This window comes from Coffea arabica, chromosome 9c (genome assembly GCF_036785885.1).
Source record: "Coffea arabica cultivar ET-39 chromosome 9c, Coffea Arabica ET-39 HiFi, whole genome shotgun sequence".
Lineage (NCBI taxonomy): Eukaryota > Viridiplantae > Streptophyta > Magnoliopsida > Gentianales > Rubiaceae > Coffea > Coffea arabica.
The window spans coordinates 8,161,699-8,170,350 of record NC_092326.1 but is presented as its reverse complement, the minus strand read 5'-3'; positions in this window follow the sequence as shown (position 1 = coordinate 8,170,350).

Below are 8,652 nucleotides of genomic sequence, written 5' to 3'. Positions count from 1 at the left end.
TGAGGGATACCTACGAAAAGTTTTTGGTTAGTTGTTTTGCACCTTTTGGGACCTAGGTTGTACAGTGTATTTTGGTAGACCCTCTTTTGACTTCACGGGAGTACCTTTGTATATATCTGCCTGACTGCTTATGTATGACTGTTTGACACAGTTATGTGTTCCATGTATAAATGTGCTATGTGAATATATGCCTTAAGTGGTGTTTATTTTTGATTCTTTGTTCATGCTTATGTGACTATAATTATATGCACTTTTAATATTCTTTTGTGCCTCGACTTTAGATTGACTTAGAGCAATGGAAGGCACTCGTAGTGGGCGAGGCCGCGGGCGCGGGGTTAGGCAACCCACAACTGATGAGGGTACTAGGGATACCACGACTGAACCAAATCCTGAACCTAGGGTTGACCCTAGTGCCCAGATAGCTGCTGCTATGCAGCAAATGACTGACCTGTTGGCCCACGTAGTGCAACAGCAGGGCCAACCTCCTATCCAGTAGCCTGGGAACCCTGGCCACGTAGTAGAGAGTGAAGATCGGGCCCTAGAGAGATTCCAGAAGTTCTCTCCACCAAAATTTCTGGGCGGGCCAGATCCAGACGTGCCCGAAAAGTGGTTAGAGAAAATGATAGATATTTTTGCCGCCCTACACTATTTAGAGGAGAGACAGGTTACTTTCGCTGTCTTCCAACTAGAAGGGTCCATGCGTTCTTGGTGGAACGTGATACGAATGAAGTGGGACCGGGAACAAACACCAAGAACATGGGTAAACTTTATGAGAGACTTTAATGTGAAATACTTTCCTCCTTTGGTCCAGGAAAAGAAGGAAGACGAGTTTATTAGGCTCCGTCAGGGGACTCAATCAGTGGCTGAGTACGAGAGCCAGTTTACTCGTTTATCTAAGTTTGCCCCTGAACTCATTCTAACGGAGCAAAGGAGAGTTCGGCGTTTTACTCAGGGGCTCAATGTGGAAATTCAAAAGGATCTGGCGGTAGCCCAGATCAATACCTTTAGTGACGCTGTGGAGAAAGCTTTGCGAGTTGAAAATGCAAGGTTTCAAGTAAGGAACTTTCAGGTGAAAAAACGGGGGTTCTCTGCGAGTAGTTCGACCCAAGGTGATAAAGGGACTCCTCCCAAGATTGGACGAGGAGCCGGTGGAGGAAGGCAACCGAGGATGACGCGAGGGACTCCGCCGAGGGGTGGTCACAATGGACGGGGCCCGCAGAAAAGCACCTCACAAGGAAGTTCGGCCTCAGTTGCACGCGGACCCTGTGGATATTGTGAAAAACCAAACCACACTGAGGAAAACTGTTGGAGGAAGGAGAGAAGATGCTTGCGCTGCGGGAGTGCAGAGCATCAAATAGCTAACTGCCCAGTGTTACCTCGAGAGGCGAGAGCAACCACCCAATCGTCAAAGGCCAACTCGGGACAGTCCAAGGTAGAAGGGACAAAGCCAAAGGTGCCAACTCGGGTTTACTCCCTTGAGCAACAACAAGTCCCTGATCCCTCTGGGGTTGTAGAAGGTACGATCCCTGTTTTCCATCGTCTAACTAGGATTTTGATAGACCCTGGTGCTACCCATTCCTTTGTTAACCCCAATTTTATGTGCGGCATTGATATAACCCCTGTTAACTTGCCTTATGACTTAGAAGTTAGTACTCCTACGGGGAACCAACGTTTGATTACTGGTTTGATGTATGCGAATTGCGAAATTTGGGTAGGAGAGATGAAGCTTTTAGGGAATCTTGTAAGTTTAGCTATTAAGGGGTACGACGTTATATTGGGTATGGACTGGCTAGCAAGGTACGATGCACAACTTGATTGTAAGAGGAAAATAGTGGAATTTCGTATACCGGGGGAAGCAACCGTAAGGCTAGATGTAAGAGGTAATTTAGCCTCGTCTGCATTGATCTCAGGTATTAGGGTTAGGAAATTTCTGTATAGAGGGGCTCAAGGGTTTCTAGCTTTTCTGATAAACACTCCCACTGATAAGTTGAGGGTGGAAGATGTGCCTATTGTAAGTGAATATCCGGATATGTTTCCTGATGAATTAGTAACTTTACCTCCGGAGAGAGAGATAGAGTTTAAGATTGACCTATTGCCAGGAGCGTCACCTATCTCTAAGACCCCTTATCGCATGGCACCTGCTGAACTCAAGAAGTTGAAATTGCAGTTGCAAGATCTGTTGGAGCGTGGGTTTATTCATGAGAGTGGATCTCCTTGGGGGGCTCCGGTATTATTTGTTAAGAAGAAGGATGGAACTTTAAAATTGTGTATCGACTATCGGGGATTAAACAATATGACCATTAAGAACAAATACCCACTTCCCCATATCGATGAATTGTTTGACCAGTTGCAAGGCGCATTGGTCTTTTCAAAGTTAGATCTCCGACAGGGTTACTATCAGTTGCTAATCAAGAAAGAAGATGTACCCAAAACTGTTTTCAATTCTAGATATGTGCATTTTGAGTTTGCGGTCATGCCCTTTGGGTTGACCAATGCCCATGCCGCCTTTATGGATTTGATGCATCGTATTTTCAAACCCTACCTGGACCGATTTGTTGCTGTGTTTATTGACGACATTTTGGTTTATTCTAAAACCCGTGAGGAACATGAGCAGCATTTGAAGTTAGTGTTGCAAACCCTAAGAGATCATCAACTATACGCCAAATTTAGTAAGTGTGAATTTTGGCTGGAGAAAATTTCTTTCTTGGGACATGTGATTTCAAAAGAAGGTATCACAGTAGACCCCGCGAAAGTAGAGGCAGTAGCTGAATGGAAGAGACCAGAAAATCCCACCGAGATCCGCAGTTTCTTAGGGTTCGTTGGGTACTATCGACGCTTTATTAAAGACTTTTTCAAACTAGCTGGCCCTTTAACCGACCTGACGAAGAAAAACGGTCGTTTTGTGTGGGATACTAGGTGTGAAACCAGTTTTCAGGAGTTGAAACGAAAGTTAACCATGGCTCCTGTTTTAGCCTTATCTAATGGGAATGACAGTTTCACTGTTTATACCGATGCTTCGAGGGAAGGCTTGGGGTGCGTGTTAATGCAAAACCAGAACGTGATTGCCTTTGCCTCTAGGAAATTAAAAACCCATGAACAAAACTACCCTACCCATGACTTGGAGCTAGCTGCTGTGGTCTTTGCTCTGAAAAAGTGGAGACACTACCTTTACGGGGTTACCTTTGAGGTTTATTCAGACCATAAGAGTCTCAAGTACCTGTTCTCCCAAAAAGAGTTGAATATGAGGCAACGCCGGTGGATGGAACTCTTAGAAGATTATGACTGCACGATCAACTACCATCCCGGTAAGGCTAACGTAGTAGCGGACGCCCTAAATCGGAAGGCTCAAGTAGCAGGGTTGATGGTCAAGGAGTGGGAGATGTTAGGAGCAGCTAGTGAGTGGAACCCTAGATTGGGAGATAAGAAAATAACTTTTGGAAATATTCGGGTAACATCTGCTATTCTTGATCGAATTAAAGAAGCCCAAAAAAAGGATCCGATGGTACAAAAGTGGAAGGAAAAAGTAGAAAAGGAAGCATTACCTGATTTCAACTTGGGTCCTGAAGGAATTCTAAGGTATAGGAACCGGGTAGTGGTGGCCAATGATGAAAACCTAAAAAGGGAAATTTTAGAGGAAGCCCATCGATCGAAATACACGATCCATCCTGGTAGTAATAAGATGTACCAAGACCTGCGACGGTTGTACTGGTGGGATAAGATGAAAAAAGAGATTGCTCAATATGTCCAAACCTGTCTGAGTTGCCAGCAAGTCAAGACTGAACACCAAAAACCCTCCGGATTGTTACAACCTCTTGAGATACCTGAATGGAAGTGAGAAAATATCACGATGGACTTTGTTTCTGGACTGCCAAGAACTCAAAAAGGACATGATGCCGTTTGGGTGATCGTTGATCGGTTGCCCAAATCAGCCCATTTCTTACCTGTGAATGTGAAGGATTCCATGGATAAACTAGCTCGGTTGTACCTGAATGAAATTGTGAGGTTACATGGGGTTCCAGTGAGTATAGTTTCAGACCGAGATCCTCGTTTTGTATCGAGGTTTTGGCAAAAATTTCAGGAGCACTTAGGGACCAAACTTAACCTTAGTATCACTTATCACCCCCAGACGGATGGCCAGTCGGAGCGAACGATTCAAACTCTCGAGGATATGTTACGAACTTGTATTCTGGATTTTGGGGGTAATTGGGGCCAACACATGACTTTGATAGAGTTCGCCTACAATAATAGTTTCCATTCGTCCATTCAAATGGCACCATATGAAGCTCTCTACGGACGGAAGTGTCGTTCACCCATTTACTGGGATGAAGTAGGGGAAAAGAAAGTTCTAGATCCAACAACCATTCCCTGGATGGAGGATGCGCAAGAAAAGGTTAAATTGATCCGTCAAAAACTCCAAACAGCTCAAAGCCGACAAAAGAGCTACGCCGATAACCGAAGGAAAGATTTGGAGTTCGAAGTTGGAGACCGTGTCTTCCTTAAGATCACGCCACTACGAAGCGTCATTGCGGGTAGAGGAAAGAAACTTCAACCACGGTTCGTGGGGCCTTACAAAATTCTTCAGCGAGTTGGGAAAGTAGCGTATCGACTCGAGTTGCCGCCAAGTTTAGCTCGGATTCATGACGTTTTCCATGTCTCGATGTTGAAAAAGTACTACCCTGATCCAACCCACATTGTGCGACCAGAGGAGATTGAGTTAGATAAGGCACTCACTTACGAAGAGAGACCTGTACAAGTACTCGATCGAAGGATTAAAGAACTGAGGAATAAACAAATTCCATTAGTGAAGGTTTTATGGAGGAATCATGGAATAGAAGAGGCAACCTGGGAGATGGAGGAAGAGATGCAAAAGAAATACCCTGAGCTGTTTAGTAACCCAGGTGAGCAATTTCGAGGGCGAAATTTCTTAAGGGGGAGAGGATGTGACAACCTAGAATGGAAAAAAAAAAAAGATTTTAGGGTTTTATTCCTGTGCACCCGTTTTCTTTTATTTTCTTTATTATATTACTTTTATCCACATTTTATCAGTAAATATAGTTTTTAAATCATTTTTCTAGTATAAGGTAGTTCGTGAGAAATTAGAAATATATTTTGGACGTGGGACCTGCTAGTGTATTAAGTGAGAGAAATTCGGCCAATTCGGTTCAATTTTTCATAAAGGGATTTAATTACTAGGTGTTAGTAGATGATTAGAGGTTATCTAGATGGTTTAATTATGGAGGGACAAGAAGATAACTCTAAACAAAACAAAGTGCCAAGTGTCCAATTCTTGTTGGCTTAAACTTGCCTAACTTTCTTTATCTTTACTTAAAAGTCCAAATTTGACCAAGTTGTCTTCACTCCTTCATCTCTCTTGGCCGAATCTCCCTTGGAAGTAAAGGGAAGAAACCTTCAACCTTTCATCTTCAAATCTTGCTTCAATCTTGAAAATCAACCGATTATTTCTTGAATTAGTCCACAAAATCAACTTGCTAAGGGTGTTTGAAGAACTTGGTGGTGTTGTTTTGGAAGAAAACCTCCTAAGCTACAACCTTTCTTGAAAATCTAAGGTATCTTGCTTGGAACTCATCTTTTGTTCCTAATTTTGGCCAATTGGTGCCTTATAGTAGCTATATACGTGATTTTTCGGAAGATTTGGTGGATTGGAGTGAAGCTAGCTAATTTTCTGATTTTTGTGGATTTATTTCTGTTTTCCTATGATGGATATGTTTGGGCTTGAATTGATGGTTCTCAATGGTGTTAACTAGCTCTCTTGTACGTTAATTGTGGTTATTTGCGGAAAATTTCCGCTTGTGCGGAAAATTTCAGATTTTAGGGTTTCAAATTGGGGGTTTTCTATGGATTATTGTTGAGCTTCTAATTGGCAGAAATTGAGGGGTATTGTGACCCTAATGCAGTATATTGAATGGCTTATGAATTGTTTGGGTGCTTGTGATTGTGTTGGATGGCTTTTAATGCTTGTTTTGTATGTTGGAAAAGCTGAAATTGTAGGGGAAATGCTGTCCAAGTGTCTAGGATATTAGGTTCTTGTGAGTTAAGTTGAGCTTTGATAGAAATGAACGGTCATAGGGTTAGTTTCTACTTTTAACCCTAAATGTTATGTATTTTTCATTTCCAAGCTGTATTTAGATCTTGCCTTAATAGTTCCTATTAAAAAGGTGTTCGACTCGTGGTTGAGTCTTAATTGTACTTTCTTGATTATTATAGGGCGTGCCGGTGATCCAAGGCTCACGTCGGGCGAAAACTTGTGAAATTTCTTTGTCGAACTTGGTGAGTGTACTACTCACATATTTGTTATTCCGAGGCTTTCTTGTACTTGAATTCTGTGATTTGGACTAGTTGTGATGATTGTTTGGACTAGGTGAGGCGGGGGTGTACTTTACCACTCTCGTACTCTCCAACCTCCTTGACTGGTTATTATATTAGACATACTTGTTTGTTTATTATATCACTTGAATACTCTTGACTGGACTTGATTTGGTGTCGATTGGATACCAATCTTTACTGTAACTCTGAACCTTTACTGTTTACTCTGAGCTCTACCTCATTGGAGGTCAATGGACTCGAGCCAGTAAGGACTTGGTCGGGGACATTTGACAAACCATGGGGACTGTATTTGGGAATCTTTGGGTATGAGACCCTTGATTCCGGTATATTCGAGTAATACCAATTTTGTAATGTTTGGTGTTCGGGCCCGATAAGGGGAAAGTGAGGTGGACGGATAATTGGAGTAAAGAGGAGTCTACTGTCGTGATTACCTAGTATACATTGACGGAGGGTCAATGAGATGAGATCAAGTATGGCAAAAGAGGAAAAGGGCTCTTGAGAGCCATCCGTATCCTTTTACTCCGTATGCTTGGGTGTTATTGCTTTTGCTTACTTGATGTACGTATTTGGATTGAATATTCTTGTGTTTATGTGCTCTTGGTGTATTTACGTGATAGTACCTCATTGGGCGAAAGCTCACTCCGTTAATTTTGTTTTCCTTACAGGGAATTATCTTTTGGACTTTTGACTGTGAAGAGTGAGTTGAGTAGAGCTAGTTGAGAGATTTTGTATAGCTCCTCAATAGTTGGAACCTTTGTTTGTACTTGGATTTAAATGTTTTCTTTTGGCTTGTAACCATACAAATGTGGTTTGTAATAGGGTGTATTCCTATCCAATGGATTGTACTTGGCTTGTATATACTCTTTTCAGTGATTGTTGGAAATTTCTTGTAATTAATGGGATCTTGGCGGATTGTGACGTGGCAGTCACTATTCGCTTAACGCTTTGACTTTTGTTTTTTCCGTTTCTCATTTTTTTTGGGATGATTAAGCGCGCTAATATTTTCCCGAACGACTTGAGTTAGTGTTTGACCGTTTTAGTAGTCCTAGCGAGAGTTGGGCAGACAGTCCGCTAACTCCTTTGGTACGCCTTAGGGGAAGGTGGGGCTGTCACAAAATCATATAAATATATACATGAGTTTCAAACAAAATTATTAGTTTTAAACCTCTATATATATCTATTGAATAACATGTGTATAACTACAATTAGCATGTTTAAATGAAATTCAATAGAGATAAAGTACATGTTATTCGTACTGTTTAAGTAAAATCAAATAAACATACACGTGAGTTAATAGAAAAAAGGCTATTCATACGCGTGATGAATGAGGGATGAAAAAATTAATTTTGAAACAAGTGAGGGATGGAAAAATTCATTTTTTAAAATGTGAAGAACGAAACAATTCATTTTATAAAATGTTATGGACGAAAAAATTCATTTTGTGAAATATGAGGGAATATGAATCAGATAATGTAAAAATTTGATTTGACACTTTTTCCTTTAAAAAATGATCACATGCAAGTCATGTGGTGGATTCCAGTCAAAAACTTAGATAGGGACCAAATTTGGTCAATGTGAATTTATAAGAGACGTAAAATTATACTTTTAAAATTGAAGGACGAAAAAAATCATCTTGTAAAATGTGAGGAACGTTTTGAATAATTTTTCCAATTGAGATTATGGGTTAGGACTAAGGATTATAAACCTTTTTTTTTTGCATTTCATGTTTGTTTGAATTAAGTTGATTGAATTTTATTGAAAAAATATATGGGATATTATTTTGTTATAATAAATTTTTTTGAGAAAATTAAAATATTTTAACTCATTATTGACATTTCAAATTTCAGATATTGGCGAATTACCTATTCTCTGATCCAATTTACCAAATTAAAGTAAATTGATCTTAAACAATCGATTCCCGAATTACCCAATTAAAAAAGCCCACGTAATATACTTACATGGAAGTCCTCAACCGGCCCAAGCTGCACAATTGCACAAAAGTTCTCTTTACGCATGGGAACAAGGGACAAAAGGGCTAGCCTTTTAATTGCATGGTACCGGACGAAAAGAAGATACTCCCTCCGTCCCGTTTTGTTAGTCTTGGTTTTTTTTTCACACAGATTAAGAAAGTGTAATTAATTTGGTTGGAAACATAAATTTAGATTAATAATTTCCTAAAATACCCTTATGCTAATCAATGTAGTCAATGTATTCAATGTATTGGAAAAACTCAATGTATTCAATGTAGTGGGTTAGTATTTAATAACAATGTATTAATAACAAGATATTTAATAAGGGTATTTTAGA